Source organism: Orbicella faveolata, unplaced genomic scaffold (genome assembly GCF_042242905.1).
Source record: "Orbicella faveolata isolate gen_17 unplaced genomic scaffold, um_ofav_v1 contig_12, whole genome shotgun sequence".
Taxonomy (NCBI): domain Eukaryota; kingdom Metazoa; phylum Cnidaria; class Anthozoa; order Scleractinia; family Merulinidae; genus Orbicella; species Orbicella faveolata.
In genome coordinates, this window is record NW_028301539.1 from 1,080,595 (window position 1) to 1,101,653 (window position 21,059).

Sequence of the window (21,059 nt, forward strand, 5' to 3'; positions counted from 1 at the left end):
CAATGCGTGATTTATTTATTTTCATGTGATCTGTGCGATGCAGATTATGTCGGCTGCACAGCCCGACACCTCCACCAACGTATTGCTGAACATAAAAACTCGGCGATTGGAAAACACCTTTTGGAAGCCCACGGGGACATAAGCCTCCTCAACGAAAGCCAGTGTCGAATTCTCCGAAAGTGCCAATTTGATTGCCATATAAGTTGATACGTACTATGACGGCACAGTAATGTTAAAATATTAGAACAGAGGCGCTTATTGGAATAGGGCGCTTATTATTAAAAACACATTCGAAGGGGGCGCTTTTTCGAAAGGGGACGCTTATTGGGAGAACGGCGCGAAATCGAATCATAACGGTACTTCAAAACTACCTAAGAACCTTAATTCTAAATGCAATTATACATCAATCCTATCAGCCTTTCAGTTTTATAATCTGTTCGACCAATGTTGGGCTCGTGCTCGAAAGTATTCTGGTTGCGATACTGATGACCCTAGTGTCGTGCTTTCTTAAACCTCCACGACAACTTGTACATAACATTAAGTCCAGCTATGGCTGAGAATTTGAACGTTGCTCTAGAATAAATGTTTGTCCGGACCATCTTATTCGAGGGTTAAAATTCTAGCGACACGTTTCACACATGCACCGTTGCTTCAAGGAAGGTCTCGCAGGCAATAGTAACCAAAGAACTCAAAGACGGGAATCTGGCGAGATATTCTAAGGACCTTAATTTTTGAACCACGAGTGAATCGTGGAGGCTTTGGTAAAATGGTTTATTTAACGGGAATCTGGTCCAAAATCGCCCGAGTAGTCTTCATTTTACACAAAAATCCCGAAACTTTTTGGTTCGCAGGAAAATTGTTAACGCTGTTTTGGTTCGCCCCGCTGGAAAATACCTGGAAAACATAGCCCAGACCCGTTGACTAAGAGAATTTTTTTACCAAAGAAAATATACCACAAAAAGGAACTCTAAACTTCCGCATCCGATAGCTAATTGGTGAAAAAATCGCTCAATTTGAAGGATCTTCCTTAGCTCGGCGTTCTCGGTTTCGTGCGCTGGAACTTTTCGTTTCAATAAGGTTATTTACGTTTTTAAGTAAAAAAAGGTTGTTTGGAAATCGTTTTACTCAATGGCAGTCAGTAAGGACAGATGAGATCGTTGGCAAGAAATCATAAACATCAACATTCATGCGGTTAGTAAGCAAAATCATAACAGTTAGTGTAAATTCCTTTGATACAGTTTCCTTCTCTTTGCTAACTTTAAGTCGATAAGGAAACGATTACGCTCGATACTTATTGAGCTCAAGCCTAGATTCGTGATATAACTGAGTTAATCAAAATCGAAGGAACAAATTGTATGTGGAGCTAGAGACGGGAATGATAACTTGACCGGGTCATCCGGAGCCGATTTTATTTTGTTTTCCTGCCGTGATATTCTAAGGACTTTAATTTTGCCTTGAACCACGAGTGAGTCGTGGAGGCTTTGGTAAAATGGTTTATGTCTACATCTTGTTCTTTTCACGTCGTCGAACTAATAGACCTTTTTCGCTTGGGCGGTTTGCTTCCCCATTACAGACCACGTGATATTCTCTGGAGAATTGTTCTTTTATCCATCTACAAATTATTTATTCATATGCACACGACTATTTGAAAATTTGAAAGGAAGAATTCTCTAGAGTATCATCACATGGTCTGAAATGGGGCAAAAAACCGCCTAGTCGAAAAAGGTCTGTTTGAAAGTAAAGTTAATGTCTTCTGTTGTCACCTATTATTTTGTTATTTAAGGAGTTTAAGAAATGCTCCCAGCGGATCAGTTTACTTTGGTATTAATGTTTTAACCGTTCAATTGAAATAAATTAAATGCACGGTGTGTCTGTGAATTGTTTCTTGGCTTATAAGATTTGTTAGCGATAAACCAGTTTCAATAAAGCAGTCGAAATCTACAAGTGTCGCGAAGTGACACAGCATGTACAGGACCGCTTAAGTTGTTCTTCGGAATTTGAGTAATTTCACCATGCTCTACCATCAAGAACGTTTTGAACCTTTTTGCGCCAATTTGATTGATTTCAAGAAGCAAACATCTTTCAAGTTTTTGTCTTTCGTTGTTGCGTTCGAGAGAACGCAGTTCTAATCGGGTAATGCGGTAAAATTCTAGTTTTTGTGTATCCATGTATCTTTCTGTGGACACCAATTTGGTCCCCCCCCCCATAAAAAAAATCTTCAGGGGTGAATGACGTCATCTCCCATGTTCGTCCATGTGCTTTCTTTCGAGTGGTGTGCAATATCGCGGACTTTCGAGTGTCGAGGCAGCTTAAGCTTATCGTGGACTGTAGCAGATACGTTGTTCATTTAAAGTTCGAAGTCAGTGTTAATGGCATTTAAAATCCTTGCAGACATGTCTTCAAGAAATGTGTACGACTTCATACGAACAGAGAGCTGTAGTTTGGCCGCGTGTCGTGTACTCTCTTCTCTTCGACCAAAACCAACGCTGCTTTCTGCTGAATAAATCAAAGGAGGAAATGTGTAGTTTCACTTCGGTGGCCTAGATTTCTGTGCAGTATTACATAATATTAATCTCGTTTCACTATTTATTTGTTTCCTGTTCCAATAGCTAGCTATTATTATCACAGTTCGTGTTACTTCATTATTGTATCACGTAATCACTTTCAAGGTTTTTTGTGTAGCTTTGTTAATTTATCCACCCTCTGTATATAAGCAGCTTCCTTTAGTTAGGATTGTTTTTAGTTTATAATTTTTATACTGTAAATAGGCCTGAGAAAGGCCGAAGGCCGAAACGCCAATTAAACCAGTGGTACATGTCAGAAGTTGATCTCTTTGTATTTCCTGACAAGTACACAGTCTATATATATAGATATCATGAACACTGCTGGGCATGACGTGATGTCAACTGAAACATTCGGCGATTCCCGGTATCAATTCAACTCACTTTCAATAACTAATTTGTCTTGAAAGATCGCATTTTGATATTTGTAATCAAACATGACACACGTGCATTGTTGTCCGACAAATATTGCCAGAATTTCAAAGTGATATTTGTTCGATCCAGAGGCATCGTTTAAACTGATAAATGTTAAAAAGAGGTAAGTATTGCATTTGCAAAGTCGACAGATAATGTTATTGGTTTCCTCGTAAGGGAAGGGTCTCCGGCTAGACTTGCATAGCAGTCTTTCTTGATAAAAGGATTTAAATAAGTTTAAGACCAGTCATTTTTGTATCTTTGCAGAAGATGGTCTAGCATGCAAACTGAACCGCATCATGTCTTTAAGAGTCACTGACTGAAAATATCGAGAATGGCTGGCCAGGTTAGAGAAATCGAAAATCCTGAAATTTTCCCCAAAGAACGCTTTTAGGGAGCTACTTTCGAAAATATTATTCCGATTTTCTTAGAATTTAGAGCCTTCGAGAAATTGGCAAAAAACGAAAATATAGCTTTTTGCCTCATTAAATATGCAAAAATATCTGGAAAATTGACAATTGGAGCTAACTGAAAATATATATTACGTGACGCCAGTCACGTAATACATGTAGCGTGTTTAATCTATATAACTTTGAACTTATATTTTGGGCTTTCTCTATAGTTTTTTTTGTATCTTGCGTGAAATAATGAAAAAATGTTGTAGTAACGACATAGCTCAACTCTCTTTTTGTATATTTCCCACAAAGCATGGCCCACAAATGGAACAAGAACAGACTAGAGTGCTCAACAATAGAGGTCTTTGAACATACCGCATTATGCAAATTTGAGAAGAGACTGTCGCGAACTTTTGCATTTTACCTGTGTGAACCTCGACTGCCCAGAAATTTTTTTCCATATGATTATAGTAGAAACGACACTCTTTTGCACAGTACTTGTTTTAGTTCCATATCGGACATACCACGATGCAAGTACGCAATTTTTGTCGTTTTCATAGGGGCGTGAAAAGGCAATTCTTCAACGGTCGACGGAATCCTTCAAAATGCTTGAAAAATTTAAAACTTCCTATTGTTAGATAGAAGAAAAGTAAAGCTCTTATACTAAGTTTACGCCGTGTTCTAGTTTTGTAAATTGTTTCAACGCGAATACCGAGAACTTTGTTAATTTTCCGGATATTTTTTGCATATTTAATGAGGCAAAAAGCTATATTTCCGTTTTTTGCCAATTTCTCGAAGACTGTAAATTCTAAGAAAATCGGAATAATATTTTCGAAAGTAGTACCCTAAAAGCGTTCTTTCGGCAAAGTTTCAGGATTTTTGATTTCTCTAACCTGGCCAGCCATTCTCGATATTTCCAGTCAGTGACTCTTAAAATTCGGAACTGCTTTTTGTCCTTGTTGAAACCTCGAGTTTCGATCGAGCTACTTTAGCTACTTCAGACTAGCAACGGACAACTCGTGTGAAGATTTTAGGAAGCTAACTATACAGCCAGACCTGTATTAAGCGTACAACCTTTGTTAAGCGGTCAGTAGCCGAAATTTATTTGCCTTATTTACTGTAAATTATATACCTCTACGGTCAGACGAGGACTTCTAATAGGTGGCGGCTAAAATGATCAATTTTTTGAAATTATGCTCAAACACAAAAAATAAGCTAGTATATAAGAGAGGGGTGAATAGGGGTATGGAAATCCGCCGATCCGTGCCTATTTTTCACTAAATCCGTTGATCCGCCAATATTTTTGTTCAAATCCGCAACCACGACCACATCCGGAAACAGAAGTGTAACTGAAAGTTCAAAGGTAAACTGGTAAATGTGAATGCCATTGTTAATTCGCACAAATAGTAAAGAAGGCAACCTTTTTGATGACTATAACACAGTACAATTCCAATAACAGTCTCACACCTGTATTTAAATGAGCTTCGTTCGAAAAAAGATAACATTAACATTAACATACCGACTAAGGCTGAAGAAAGATCTATGATCCAAATTTGGTTTAGGACCGGCCAAGATCCGAACATCAAGACAGGCGCGCACAATCCGGAATCCGCGCCAAAATTCACAGCTGATCCACGATCCACTGCGTTTTCAAAATCCGCGAATCCGCTCAATTTACCGCAAAAATCCACAATCCGTGCGCTTTTTAAGGCCAAATCTGTCGATCCGAAAACTTATTAACCCCCCTCATAGAATGACGATGATGGTATGAAACAAAAATGAAAATTCTCAAGTGCAATAATTGACAAAAAAGCGTTATGTCGGCACCACAAACTTTACGCTTGAGGTCGTCTTGCTTCGAATTCAGATCGGGCGACGAAGGGTGTGTATCTGGTTACAATCCGAGCTCTACTATGAAATTCCCAGATCAACGAGTTAACATTTAGGAATACAGACGAAGTGATGGAAATCTGAAGTTGCACACACGGCATGATTTAAAACTACACTATTTAGCCCATCCGTTTTCCTCCTAAACAAGCAATTAAAGTTGACTAATGTTCTTGATTACGCTAGCAGCGTTACTTTCAGCAAAATCGCAAAAGTTTTGTTCGTTTTGCTTACAGATTACAATAACAACAACGCGAACATAGCACATAAAACGGAAGTGAATGCATGCATGCACACTACAAACATAGGCACGCAAGGCGTGCAAGAGTTATTTTTTTGTGAACTATAAGTCTCGGAGATAGGAGCATTAATGGAACTGTTTACAGTAATGATTTGGTTGATTTGACAATTTTTTTTGGTTGCGATGTACAGCAAGAAAGAAACTGGGAGTTTATGATCTACATACGATGTTACATCGGTAATGGTAAGATAACTAAATAGTAAGCCATAAAATGTTTGACTGAACGAACTACAGTAATCTGACACGTCTCCACATTAATGTAGATACCATCTTATTTTCTAACAGGCAATTTTATTCGTTCTTTGATACAACCCACACTGTGATTGGTCTGACTCGCGCACATGCATAACTCCCTCACTCACCGATCACGTAGCCCTTCCCTCGGGGGGGGGGGACTCCCTTATATGGGCTATATAGGTCTGTGCGGACCCGAAGGGTATGGTTTTTCAGCCGTTTTGGTCATAAATAGGGTATCGATTTTAGCTGATTTTGCCCATTTTGGTCATAAATAGGGTACGGTTTCTGCCCTTTAGCCTTGATATGGGTATGTTTTAAGAAGAAGCCACTTTTTCATCATTATCGAAAAGAAAATCAACAAAAGCCCTTCACAAATTTATATGTTTACGGTAATTTAACATTGGTTTGAACTAGGGAGCTAATTGTAACGCAGGTCTGAAACAGGGTTTTGATTTGAGGGTCAGGTCGTAAATGGGGTTTCGAATTTTTGGTCAGGTCATAAATAGGGTAAGGAATATCGCAGATTTTGGTCATAAATACGGTAAGGGTTTTGGGAAGCGGGCCGCACACCCCCAACCAATTTTTCTGGGAGTACCCCCTCGGGAGCCCTTCCAGCCCCCATGAGGAATTTTTGCTCAAAAATACTCAAGTTAAGAGAACTTTTCGCATTTTATACGAGTAGTAAGTTTACCCTTTTTACACAACACAACGCAACAACACTACTTCACCGAAAATTTAAAGAAAGAGAAAAAACCTCTCTGACACGTTGAAAGTCTGATTTCATTCAATTGCACTTTAACTTGGTGCCACACAGTCTTCAAAGAACATTTGAACAGTTTTCATACTTTTTACCTTTAAAAATATCGGACTGAAAAGAATGTCATAAAATGCCCATCAAATAAAAATATTAAACTGCTACTGCAGAGACGTACTCTAGAAATGAAAGCTTCTTTTTTGTTTGTCAGCTCTAATTGAATTTACTCCCATATGAAAAACAAAAGTGTCGAGTTACCATTTGAAACTAAAAATAGCAAACATCTCGTAGGAACAAGTGGCGACGATTCGTCAGCTCTAATTGAATTTACTACCTTGTGAAAAACAAGAGTGTCAAATTACCCATTGTAACTAAAAAATAAAAATATCTCGTTATATTTGCATGCAATAAGAGCAAAACAATCGTTACCTGCACTTACTATTGTAAACGTTAGAACTGCTTCAAATCTAAATAGTCTCGTCTCCTCTAAAACATGTCCTAAGAACTAGAACCGACGATTCGTGACCTCTAATTGAATTAACTCCTTGTGAAAAACAAAAGTATCGAGTTACCCTTTGTAATTAAAAATAAAAATATCTCGTGCCATTTGCCTACTACTCATGAACTGCTTCAAAACTCAAGACTCATCTCGTTCATAACTAGCCACCATTACACTGAAAATTATGCACTCTAAAACAACCCAATGTACCTATGTAACTGTCACACTCCCCTCCAAACCGGACTAAAAATCAAGAAACGGCAACATACACGTCTCTCTTTATTTTTCAATTACCAAAGTCCTTGTGTTTATACATACCTTGTGTTTCTCACGCACCATTTACCTTTACAACAAGGAATTTGATTGGCTGTTCATAGTAGATCCAATCTGATTGGTGTGACATACATACATCTCTCACTCACTCACTCACTCACTCACTCACCCATTGACCCGTCCATAACATACCCGACGCGCCGACTAAGAGGTATTTTTTTACAAAAAAATAACTCAAAAATGTTGGATTTTTGCTAAGGCTCCGAGCCATCAAAAAATGTAGATTTACAGCTAGACGGAAAGTATCATCTTACCGTTTCTTCGGTCATCAATAAACCATCACGTTTGAACAACTTTTAGATCCTTCTAAACGATAACGCCGTGCTAGTTACACCTTGAAATTGACAGTGCGTGTTTTACACCCAGTCCGTAGTCCGCAGTCCACAGTCGGCAGCCGATATTTTACACTGACCGTATCTCCATACCAACTTTACGGTATCATATTATCGTTACTAATATTATAAATAAACTTGCAGTTCCACCAACAAATACTTGTAAAACGTGCTACTCGATACTACTGTAACTGTTAAACCTAAAAATCGGTTTCATTGACTTAGATATAGCATTTGCACACTTCAGATGACTAAATGAATAAATTTAATTAGTGATATGGCGCGCCTCACGATGTTCATTTCACAGGAGCTTGTCACAAATTCATTCGCCGTATTTCATCGACATTCATTGTTCTGCGTAGAAACAAACATATTTTTCATGCCAGAAGATAGGTGATTTCAATATCCCAATGACGTAAGAGGAATTTTAAAAAAGATAATTAATTGAATAAGCACTTGAACGGTACATGTTCACGCATTTGGGTGATTTCAAATCTGTGATTTGGAATGTCAGTGTAGACTGTTTACAGTGCAACAACAAAGTGAACGGTGTAAAATTTTCCCTGAAAATCGCAATCTTGAATCCTGTTTTCAAACACAGCTCTTTGAATCACATAAGTAAGAAAACATGGAAATTGCAATATGTAAGCGACAGGAATCGTTTTCTATCTTCCTCGACTAATATTGGCTTAACAAGCTGTTCCGCAGAAAAGGCCAAATTACTACTGATAACTGATATAATTTTTCAGTCTACGCTGTTACAACTCCCCCGAATATTTATTAATGGAATCAAATTAGCCATAACTAAGCTACACTCTGGGTAACTGGCTACTTCTCAATCGAGATAACACCGGAGATATGGCCCTTCCAATTTGAAGTAAATTTACGACTTTTCAAAGCTAAGAAAATATACCTTCGTGCTTCTTGGCCGTTGGTCGTTCAAACTTATCATTTACCGGATTTATTTTAATAAATAAACCAAAGAAGGATAGTTTTTTATGTCTGTTACAAGAATTGTCGAGAACTTACGATGGCAGGATCAGGATTGAAGTAACAAGAACTCCTTCGATCCGCCATATTGGCGGGCCGCCAAGGTCACTCGAAATCGGCTTTCTCGATATTTTCCAAAGTAAAAAGAATTGGAACTTTTTAACATCCATTTCGTAGTTAGGACTCTAAAACAAGATTGCATGCCAAATTTCAGCAAAATCGGTGAGGTAAGGTGGCCGGCCAAAGTTTAAATCTTATAGACTATGACTCTTGAAATTCTACCGGGATATTTTAATTTTCCACCAAGTGTACGAATATTTTTGTTGAATGAATGAATGAATGAATGACTTTATTAAAGTGTCAACAGTATTTAGCTTAAAAAAAAAACTAATTGGGGACACTATTTAGACAATAAAAATAGATCTTAACTAAAGTTAAAATTATGTTAACCGTAAAGCAACAAAATATTTGACTTTAAAACACGCTGATACAAAAGGCTTTTGACACTGCACGGGCACAAGGAACGTACAGCTCTAGCTCCCAGAAAAACTGGGTAGGGGTGTGTGGCCCGCTTCCCAAAACCCTTACCTCATTTATGATTAAAATCTGGGATTTTCCCTACCCTATTTATGACCTGACCAAAAATTCGATACCTTATCTATGACCGTTGCGGCTGGCACAGTTTCCCTGAGCATAATTTATGAAGGGTCTTAATTATCGATAATGATGAAAAAGTACCTGTATCTTCTTCTAAAAAACATACCCAATTCAAGACTAGAATGCAAAAACCATATCCTATTTATGACCAAAATGGCCAAAATCGATACTGTATTTATGACCAAAACGGCTGAAAACCTTACCCTTTGGGGCCGCACATACCTATATAGCCCACATAAGGGAGTACCCCCTGGGTTAGCTCCTTGGTGTGGAATGTTGGCTCCGGGAACAAGTAGCTCAATGTGCAAAGATTTCCTGGCGAGTTTTGTTCTTCGCTGTTAGAATGTTCCTGAAAGGGTTTCTCGCCCGCAGAAACAAAATTGGCGAGCCGCCAGATTTCTTTTGACTTGCACTATAAATATCCTGATTTCCCGAAATTAAATCGGCATTTCGTGATGTGCAAAGCGTCTCGGCCGACCCCGGACCCGTCATTGCTAGCCTGCGTTGCAGACGTAAACGGGGAAGGGGAAGGGGAAGGGGAAGGGAGGTAAAAATCGCGAGGACGGGATGCGCGCTAAGCCTCCCCCTCCTCCTTTTAACGCAGGCTACCGTGTGGCACTGAATTTTTGCAGGAGTTTATTTTTGCGATTGTGAAAGAAGAATATAAAAGCAGGAACCGATACAACGTAGAATGTTTTCTTTTTTTAAGGTGTACTATATATATTTCGACTGCTATTATATTAAGCCTTCTTCAATCAGGTACAGTGAGAATGGGGAGGGTGTGCGGGTAGTATTTGCGTAATACCGGAAATACGTTAAGCTAGTTGATAGTAACCATATGGTAAAATAAAAGACTGGATACTAATTTTTGCGATTTTTGGAAAGTCTCTTTTAATTGAAATTACAACATTTTCGCATTATTAATGAAACTGCATGCACGTGACTAGTGAAATAACACGCAGAGATTTAAAACACAGTAATTCAATTGTAGAATGCTCTTCTCAATGGAGTAACTAATGATCCTTTCCTGTAAACTTTTCTTATTCCTGAATAGCATCTTCCAGCGTTCACTGAACGCCTGGAAGATGCTAATTTCTGACCGTTTTGTTTCGCATTTCGCCGTAAATTTTTGCGGAGGAAATTTTTGCGGGAACTTTTTTTCGCGTATCGTTGAAAAAACCGCAAAAATCGCAAGTATTAGAACCCGCAAAAATTTAAGGGCGCGATCCATTTAACCGAAATTTCCGGGCTGAGGTTGCGAAATTTCATGGTGTCGAATGAATCGGGTCCCAACGGTCTCGTTCCATTCCATTCGCAAAACGAGTTTCGCGCTCAATTAAAATGGAGGTGTTGGATCACAGCTGCTAGTATCAGAGCCAGATGGAGATTTCGACAGTGATATCAATGATATTGTGTAAGATGTTTCATGCGTATTAATTTAACCTGTATAACTTAAGAGCCGTTAAAAGCCAAACATACACTTGCCTTGCGAAGCAGCTACAAATCTGTTGTGACTGCGCATGGATGTACGATTAACACCGACAGATCCGCTGTTAACAATCCATAAAAGTTGCAATGATAACTGTTTCCCTCCATGTTGTACATGGAAAATACCGAACGAGGTACTTGGATTGAGAATGGGCCGGAATGGTCAAATGGAACGGTCCATTTCGATCGGACCGGTCCAACCGAGAAAAGTGGTCCACCTCGAAAGGTGTGCCGACTTTTTCGAAACTTTTCCGGCTGGACCGAACCGATCCATTCAGTTTTAGACCGAAATTTCCGGAAATTTTGGCCGCCCCCTCCCCCTTCCCCGACGGTAATCGAAAGTACGCAGCGAGCGATTTATTAGGGAGTTTAAGGGCCCATTAACCGATCTTTTCGAGCCGTTGCTAGGGAAAATTTTTTCTCATATAACCTCGTCATTTTTAGTTACTTCAGAGTTATTTCATGTGTTTTAACTTTTTCATGATCAGTTACACTAGTGATGACGTCATCAGGCCACGCCCATGGTCATGTGACTAATACAGAAAAAAATGCAAAGGTTCCCAGGCAAGTTACTTTAACGGGATTTTTTTCCATTGATTTAATATTTTAATTTAAATCCTCATTACGCTATGCATAGATTTTACTTCATTTCTAAAAGGTCAGATTTTGAGAGAATTTCAAAATATTAAAAAGTTCGTAATTTTCTGAAAAAAGCATGATTTTGAAAAAGGGATGCATAGCTATGTTTCCAACGTTGGCTTTAATCGAAATCCGTCAAAAAAGACTGGATTTAAGGAAAAACCGCGTTTCCTTTAACATTTAAAGAAACCGGAAGTGCGCCCGATATATATTGGAAGTTACCCTATCAGCGCGTGCGCAATTTGCACTACCAGCACACTTCGGTAAGATCAAACAAAGCCACACGGAGTTGGTTTTTCTCTTTCTATTGCTCTTTTTTTTCTGTCTTTCTCTTATTTTGTCTTTGCTTGTTCTTTTTTTTACTTTGCGTTTTGTGAAACATAGAGAAAAACATCTAAAATGTAAGCGAATTTGAAAGTTGTTGAGTTATTTTTATTTTCTGCGCTCAAGCTGACGTAAGTAACCGGAAGTGAAATTTCACCTCCTTAGCAACCCACGCGAGCGCGCGCATAAATCGGTTAATGGGCCCTTAAGGTAATTCCTCTGGAATAAAAGTGACAACAGATTTTTGTTCAAACTTTGTCCACTGAATATTTGTCATATGATAACTTTAATTTCGAAATAAAAAAGGGGGGTGCCCATGCTCATTAAGGAGCAGTGAGGCATTAAAAATCCCTCATTTTGGCATTATTTAATGCTTATTATAAGGACGCATTCCCAGTAACTGTAAAATGTTTGTAAGTCCGGACTCATAAGAACACGCATTAAACTACCGTCAATACATTGTGTCGGACACAAATAAACATTTTAAGTTTGATTCAGACAGAAAGCTAAATCCTTGATTAAAAATTTGAACCAATTTTCCTGACGTGGTTACCGACTACAAAATAGAAAAGACCACAGTGTATCTGCTATTTTTCTTATTTATTCAATTTTCAGAAATAGAAATTAGATCAGTCTTTTCTCACGTAAAGCTTATGATTAGTTGATTACAATGACTGGAAAAAAACTGGGGTGCCCGTGCTCGTTGGTGAGCTAGAGCCATTTTTCAACTGACAGAGCTCAATATCAAGGCAAACCCGTCATGTTTTCAATATGGGCGTGCACGAGCGCGCGCTAATGAGGCCATAAATTATACGCAGTAACGATTCGCGATGCAAATGTGAGGATATCATTGTGCAGGCGTTGAGCGTGGGCTTTGAGCCGTGGGGCCTACATCTGCTTTTTCCAAGACGCTTACTCTGTACTCGCAAGGGACAAAGCCCATGCCATCTGGCGAGAGAGTGTTTCGGATACTGGAAGAATCAGAAACTTAAGCATGCACATTTACCAGGTAATTTTTAATTCTCTTATAAAGCTTTTTTTTTCTCAGTATAAGCGTACAGGAAACTACAAAGAGTCTGCATGCTTACCTCAGCACTTACTACAGTTTAGGTAGTATAAGACTAGCGTCGACGTGTTTCTCGACCAGGACTGAAAATGACAAAAAGATCAAATCAAATGAGTCAAACAAGTAAGCTTATCTTCATTACTATGAACTACGCCTGCTTTGCTGTGCAGCGATGAAATATCGTAAGACATTAAGCTCAAGTTTGATTTTTCGTTAGCTGGACTAAAATAAGTTGTAAGCTGTACATGTAAGTTTAAAAAAGCGTAAGCTTAAGCTTAAATACCTTAAAATTGTTAGAGCAAAACGAACTATACTGCACAACGGATCACTGTTAAAATTGCCAAAAGACAAGTCACTGTTTTAGTCATATGGTTAAGTTTTATAGTGTTAATGTTAAAGAAATTCCACCAACATTTTGAACATGTTCTGGTAAGTTCTTATTGTTTGCATGTCTCCACGCTGTTTACATTCGTTTAGCAAGATCACTGTGAAAATTGTCAAAAGACAAGTCACTGTTTTAGTTATATGGTTAAGTTTAGTGTTAATGTTTAAGAAATTCCTCCAACATTTCGAATATGTTTTGGTGGGTTCTTATGTTTGCAAGGCTCCACGCTGTTTACGTTCGTTTAGCAAACTCAGAAGTGGTCAATACCATGCTGCTGCTCGCTGTCGTTAACCGAGTCGCCACATGCAAGTAGTGAAAAATAGAAGGAAAAAAAGAAACAAAACAAAACAGTTCAACTGACTATCAGAATTTCTTCTCGTAGTTTATGTTTAAGTCTTATATTGTTCGTGGAGATCAGAGCCACTGTTAGCTATTGGGTTTTTGCCATATCTGTCATTTTTCCTATACTACGCTCACTTCAAGTCAGTTCACTCCAACCAAAGATCCACAGGCCGAGTTCGCTACCTCGTCTTACCGAGTTTGGCTCGGCATTGGATGAAAGAACGAGGAACAATATCCACGTGCGTTGGAGCGAACTGACTTGGAACGATCTAATCATGGAGCGATCTAATCATGGAGCGATGTGACCGGATACCTTCTCTACACAGTCGATTTGAATTCAGTCTTCTTACTTTACTCGCTGTAATTTCTACGCCTACGTGCATTAAGTTAAAAGAAAGTACGTGCAAGCATTCATATTCTGTGGCTTAGTACTGAATAGAAAAGCAGTTACATGCATAGTTTAGTGTTGAAAATTATATCAATTACTTACATGTACATGGAATGTTGTCTCAGAATTTGTTGACGTCGTCATCATCTTGTACGGTCAGTTTTATTTCCATTTTCGTCGATGATTTTCGACATCAAATGTTTCTAGGAGGTGGTAGGTTGCCTCATGGATTAGCTAAAATTCCGTAAATACAGTAATCCTTTAGTATGGATAGCGAACAAGTCCCCTTTTCTGTCTACTTTGGCGATTGTTCAATGAGTTGCATTGCATTTTCAGTTAAGGATCCTGTATTGTGAATAAAATGTTACTCCAGTTTATCCTGTTAGCTAATTTGACCAGTGAGGGCATGTCTACCAAGATGATAGAGCCTTTCCCTGTTCGTCAACTCACTAACTTGGCCATAAGTTAGTGAGCCAGAGACCTTCCGTTATGTAGAAGTTTTTGAACTTCGTCACAGTCCCGTGGAGAAAAAGATATGTTTTATCCCATGTGTATGTGATTGGTACACTTGGCATCACATGAGAATTGCAGAAGCCAATTGCAATGAAGTAAAACTTTGTTTTGATTTTGCGCAAGGACTGACTGACATCATTATCATGCATAGAGGATCAAGGTTCAAAATTGTGACTAGATAGTTTGCAAAATAATACATCACATACTGTATTGGTAACAAAGACTACCAGTTTTAACAAAAAGAGTATCGGCAACAAATTAATGAAATAACCAACATTGAAACATCCCAAATCAAATCAGTTGACTTTAGTTGATTTTATGCTGTACACAGAATCTATGTGTCAAGACGTTTCTTTTCAACTTCAGACAATGCAAAGTACTAGATCATAAAGGTTAATCACGCACTCAAGGATTGAAACACAGAATTATGATTAAGTTGGTGTAAAGTTGGGTTGACATTGTTCCAAACACATCAGCATGTCAGCCTTCATGTTACGTACAGTGGTAGCATGAAATGTAAATCAAGATTTAAATGTGGGTACATTTCCAGATCTTTGCCGTGTGAAATTTCTCTATGTGTATACTTGTAGATGCAGGTGCGATTTGCTTCTGCCTTGTTGTGTGTATGCTGGGCATGTATGAATTGTTTAGTTTATCAGTTACCATTTTAGTATGGTCCATCTCTTTTCTTGCATATGGCATGAAACCACCAGACAAGAACATTCTTCACCTTGGTAATAGTGTCGTTGTGACACTGAAACATCAGTTTTACCATGTGTTTGTTTTTGATTGCCTTAATAGTTACATTTGGCTGTGAAACTGCAGTGTAAGCAGAAAAAATAACTTATTTATAACAAGTACTAGATCACGAGAGTGTCTCCTAGGTTTTCAAGGTCAATCTGCATCCTGCTGTCAACAGTGTCATTAAAATTGTCTGGCGCCAAGGAAATGAGCTATTTTGGAGTTTGCTTTGTTATCTTATGACAACTGGGCCATGAAAGCCAGTCGAGAGTTCAATCACTAACTTCTAAGAGTAAACAGAACCCAAAGACGCTACTAACTAAAAGAAATTACACGCGAACCGAACTTATGGAGTATGCAAATGAGCATAACATATACAAAAGGCCACAAAACAAAGGAAACTAATTACGCGAAACTTAACACCAAACGCGAAGCTAAAAGCACGAACAAATCTCACAAGTTCTGGTGCCTACAATGGGACTAAATTGAACTGTCATTTCAGTGGACGCAGAAGCAATGACAGATTAAGTTTGATCATAACCATCACAGTTAAAATTTTACGCAGAGGGCAATGATTCACTCCAAAGTGACAAGTGCCTGCCTACTTTCACAATTTATGAGTACAAAGTAATTTGAATTTCTTTTGTATCGGCTGTTTATCAGACGGTGCCAACTCAATTTTCTGCCCCTTTTTCTCAGAAACAAAGTGCAAAACAATGGGCAAAAAACTAGGAGCAATGTTATTTTTAAAACTCAGAAATTTAGGGAAATTTGAGTATTTTTAATGAAAATGCATCAAAAAGTCACTTAAAGTACATATAGCATGGTGTAGACCTGTGGACAGCATGAATTTATGACTAGAAGGGTTCATTGACGCAAACCAAATTTAGTAATGACAACATCAAGATTTTTATCACTGCCTGTTAACAATAATTGTAATGCTAGACTGGCTTTTTAAGTAAATATGAGCAATGACTCAAAGTAAATAGCATGAAGTTGTATATTGTCCAGTGTTTTAGCATCCATGTATGACAAGAAGTATTTTTTTTGTGATTGGGCATAACATTTTGGATTCAAAAGTGTACTTGACTGTGACATGGAATTCCAAATGTATGGATATACATGTATCTCCATGTTCGCTGATCCAACTTTTCTTAAGTACTAAATTCAGCTTTTGTTGTACTCAATTTTCCTGTCATTTCCATTAAATCTGAGTTTATAGTAGGTTAAAAATTATTCAGTTCCTGCAAATGAATGAAGGCAAAACATTGAGGTGGAAATTAATTAAGAGTTAATTTTCCATGTTTATGTTTCACAATTTATGGCCTTGTGTGCCCAAAGGCACAAAGAGGATTGAGTGAGTGAGAGATGTTACATTTAGTTCACAAAGGATCTCAGTTTTATGATAGAAATAACTGCTCAGAAGTCCATTGATATTCTAAGGATTGAAATACACGAAATTCCCATTTTTCTCTCAAATATCTCAGCAAGACCCTTTCAAGTCTGCAAAGATTGTTTCTCTAGAAGCAATGTTAACTCTTAAGACAATTGATGCTCCATGTTGTGACATTGTACCCAGTCAATTTCATCTCCAATGGTGGTGTTTTGTCTGTGCAAAGATAAAGAGTAAATGTCTTGAAAGTGAACCATACATTAGTATGTTGACTGAAACTCAACGTTTTTTAATGGGAGTAGTGTATTGTACCTGTATTGTGGTAAACAAGAAAATTGAATGCAAGGCGAATTGTGGTTCCAAACCAAACTTAGTCAAATCAAGATTCTAGCTGGCCACATAAAATGTTCAAAGTAAAATTTTAACGGCTGGTTTGGGAGCTTTGGAGTTACACAGCAATAAATTACAAGTATGCAATTGATGTAATCTGTATATTCATATACATTGTACAGTTGTACATGTATATACTGACATAAAGGCTATTTCAAGGGTTTGCAGATGTGTATCTTTTAACCCAACAAGCCTGGTCTCACTCCATTTATTTTGTGCATTTCAGAGAATACCAATCCACTTCAATGTTAAATACCTTTTGTAAGGTCTGCAAGTGATCTGTAATAAAGTTTTGGAAGAAGGCAGCACTTCAATCTCTAAAACCCATGTAGTTTGTATGGGAAATTTTTCTCCTTGTTCATTCTTTAAACACAAATTAGTGTGAAAAACTTATTAATATATACTTTTGAGTAGGTACATGTTTCTTGTAAAGCAGGTTACATGTACTTTATAGTTGTTATCATTATTAGGATACATGAATCTGCATAAAATAATTGCATGCTGAACTTTCGAGTAAAGACGACACCATAAAATGAATGCATCCATGTCATCACTTTATTTTTTGTCATTTAGTACAGAAGTGTTTAGATGAGTCACAAGTTGGATAAAAACAATTTTCAAAGTAAACCTGAAAAATTTTGGAGACCAAATGTATACTGTAAGTAGTCTGAAATGAAATAATTATTCAACAAATATTGAGCAGACAACAAGAATTTTCATGTGCTTGAAAATTTGTTTTGATTTACTTGTATGCATGGGTATTAAAAATTAAGCAGCATGAGTAAAACAAACAGTAGATTTATTGTCTCAACTTAAAATAGTGTTTTTATTTAAGGAGGTAGGTGATCCTAACTTCTTATCAAGAGGAATACATGTTATATCAGTTACCGAACAAAGCATGGAAATTTTAGTGTGTTATATAAATCTAATACAGGGCCTCTATTAAACTTGTGAGCAAAATGATTTTCAGCAGTCAACTATCTGACCTTTCTATTTTATTTTACCAGTACACTGTATATTCTTGAGTGGTTGTGTCTTTTTTATTTCTAGGTGTTATTTTTCCTGTGTACTTTGGCATTCTCTGTGTTTTGCAGGGCAGGATTCAAAAACAAAATCATCCAAGAAAACAATAGATACTTTCAAAGCAGATCAAAGATATCCTCTTTTATTTGGGAATGAACACACCTCCTAGCCAGCAGTAGAACAATGTTGGCTTAAATTTCGTCTTTTGTTCGGTTGATTTCAAAGCCACAGCTATAAATGCATTTTTGTGGTGGTTTTATTGTCGCCCCAGTCAAAATATGTTTTTTAATCGCACTGGAATTTGACCCTCGTGTACAGTGTAAGTAATACAAAGTATCGTATTTAAGTAGTAGGGCTTGAACTTAAAGCTTTTTATTCCAGCAGCAACATTTGTAGGGTATGTTTTGCTGGCAAAACAAGTTTAAAAAGCCACAAGCAAAATTTTTTCAAGCAGTTATTTTCTTTCTGCTTTAAATTTCTATCTAACATGTATTTTTATGTGGTCCTTGAAAGACCATTTTGTCTTGGATAATATGTTGTTGCACTTTACATGTGTGAATTGAAAACGGCCAACTGATTGCAATTTGTATTGATTCAAGAAGTGAAACTAAAAGTGCCATAAATCAGAGAAGACCTGACAGCTGAGGGCCTGTTGATTTTAGGGTGACCAATTTTTTTCAGTCTTGTGTTACCAAAGCTACTGGTAAGCAAGTATACTTTTTGTTCATACATGTTGTCAAGGAATTGAGGCATAGAACCTGTGCTGTCACATTAACAAAATCCTAGTTTCTTGTGTAGAATGCACTGCCTGGGTAAGGGTTAGTGCAAAGAGCACTGCTATGACTGCATACATGTATCTTTTGGAATTACCCCTAGCTGAGTTCATGAAATACTGTCTGTTGTAAACTTTCAAAGTACTGTGTGTTTTCCAAACTATTGTGTGTCTTCCAAGGTTCAAATAAAGAATGGAAATGTACATGCACTGCTTTTCCTTAGCAGTTTGCTTTTTTTTTTTTTTCCCTGCAATATGAAAGAGACCAAAAATATCATATTTAGCCAAAACTTTCCCTCATTAGTGGCATTCAAACCAGTAATTTTGTGACAAAAGAAACTTTTCAATCATTGCTGCTGACTCCATGACACCTACTGAAACCCCAGTTTAATTTAATCAGTCTTTGAGGTGACTCGTTCGCTGATCAATGTAGGATAGAATCTTGGTCAAGTAACACTCTTTACCTTCATTACTTCTAGCTGAAATGCTTTTTGAACAGCTGTATTAATTAATGGGTTTCATTGCATGTAAATAAATTTGAAATGGTTTAATTTTTTGTTATCACCAAAGTTGGCCACAGAATAAGAATGTGCTCTTCCGTGACTCCATGTGACTATTTGATAATTAAATTGCAGTAGTTCTTGTTTATTGATGGAATAAAAATGTGCGTTTTGAATAACACAAAAAATTGTTCCTCTTCTCTTTTTTCATCAGACATTTAACTTTATTCCATGTAGAAATAGAGAAATGCAGCACTGTGTAAAAAAAATACACACAAAATGCACAGATTTTGAGCTTTGATGCAGATGAGCAAATCTTGGTTCTGAATGTAATTTTGAAGGCCTTTGTTTCCTAATGTGAAATTTTACTTGGCTTTGCAAAACTTTGCAGTGAAAGTTATTAGTACACATGTATACCTGGTTTTTTTTTTTTTTTTTTCAACTGTCCAGCCATGGACCGAGTGCAGTTCATGTTCCACCTGTGTTTTTTTTTGCAAGTTTATTTCGCCAGAAGCAACGGTCATTAATTTATTTGCAATTTTGTGAGTATTTCTTGTGGGTTTCAGCAAATGAAGCAAATTCTTTGGCTGTTTCATCGCAGCGAGCTAAGAGATTTGGAGAAAAATTAAATAATTGCCGAGGTAAACAAGAGCTTGCCAGAACTTGCAATGTTTAAGTCAGTGCTAGGGGAAAAAACACAACCGTTCTAAAATTAGCTGTGGATAGTGTAAACCCTCTGATTGTGTGACTTGCATGACTACTTCAAAGTACAAACAAATTAAATTTTGACTTTTCAGGAAAAGAGCTGTTTATTAAAAGTGTTATTAATAGCAAGACACTCGTTTCCTTTTGTAGCATTCATGGGCATATCCCGAGCGAACTTCCAGATTAAGACCATTACGTCTTCATAGATTTCACAAAGGCTAAGAGTGATGGTGCAATAAGTTATAACACAGTTTGTGTTGATCAAGTGATGTGTTTACAGTAATCAGTGACTCATCAAGGACTGCTTTGGAATGTGCTCTGCATTGTGACTGTAGTATTAACAAAACAGTTAAATTTTAGAAGTGTGGTTATAAGATCTAACAGATCTTCTTGTTTGTTTTTGTTTTGTCAGTGACCTGAGCCAAACTACCTCTCGGCCAAATTTTGAGTCACGCATCGTGTGATGTTTATTTGCCAAAAGCTGTTGAAACATTAATACATGGACAATTTTATGGATATTGATTTCTTTTTTCTGGGTAAAATATATTTTCTTTTGGTTTTTTTGAAGCATTGGATTCAAAGGGAATAATAAATACGCTAAAAAAGGTATTTCGTCAGCCATGGGATGTGCTGCTGTTGTAGCTTTCACTTTCGCTACGTGACAAATAAGATCGTGTTTACTTTGCAAGTTTATTTCGCCGGAAGGGACGTTCATTAATAATTTATTTGCAATTTTGCAAGTATTTTTGTGGTTTTAGGCAAATGAAGTAAATTCTTTGGCTGTTTCATCGCAGCGAAGGAAAATTAAATATTTGCAAGCCAAGCAAAGAACGTGTCAGAACGTGCAAGGACTACTTCATTGGTAGGGAAATAACCACCGTACTAAAAATAGCCGTGAATAATGTAATTCTAGAATTACATGTATGTGACTCGTATGACTACTTTGCTAGCCCTTTACTCATTGAAAAACCAATTAAATTTAATCATGACTTTTAAGTGTTATTATTGTAGCGTTCGTATCGTTCATGCC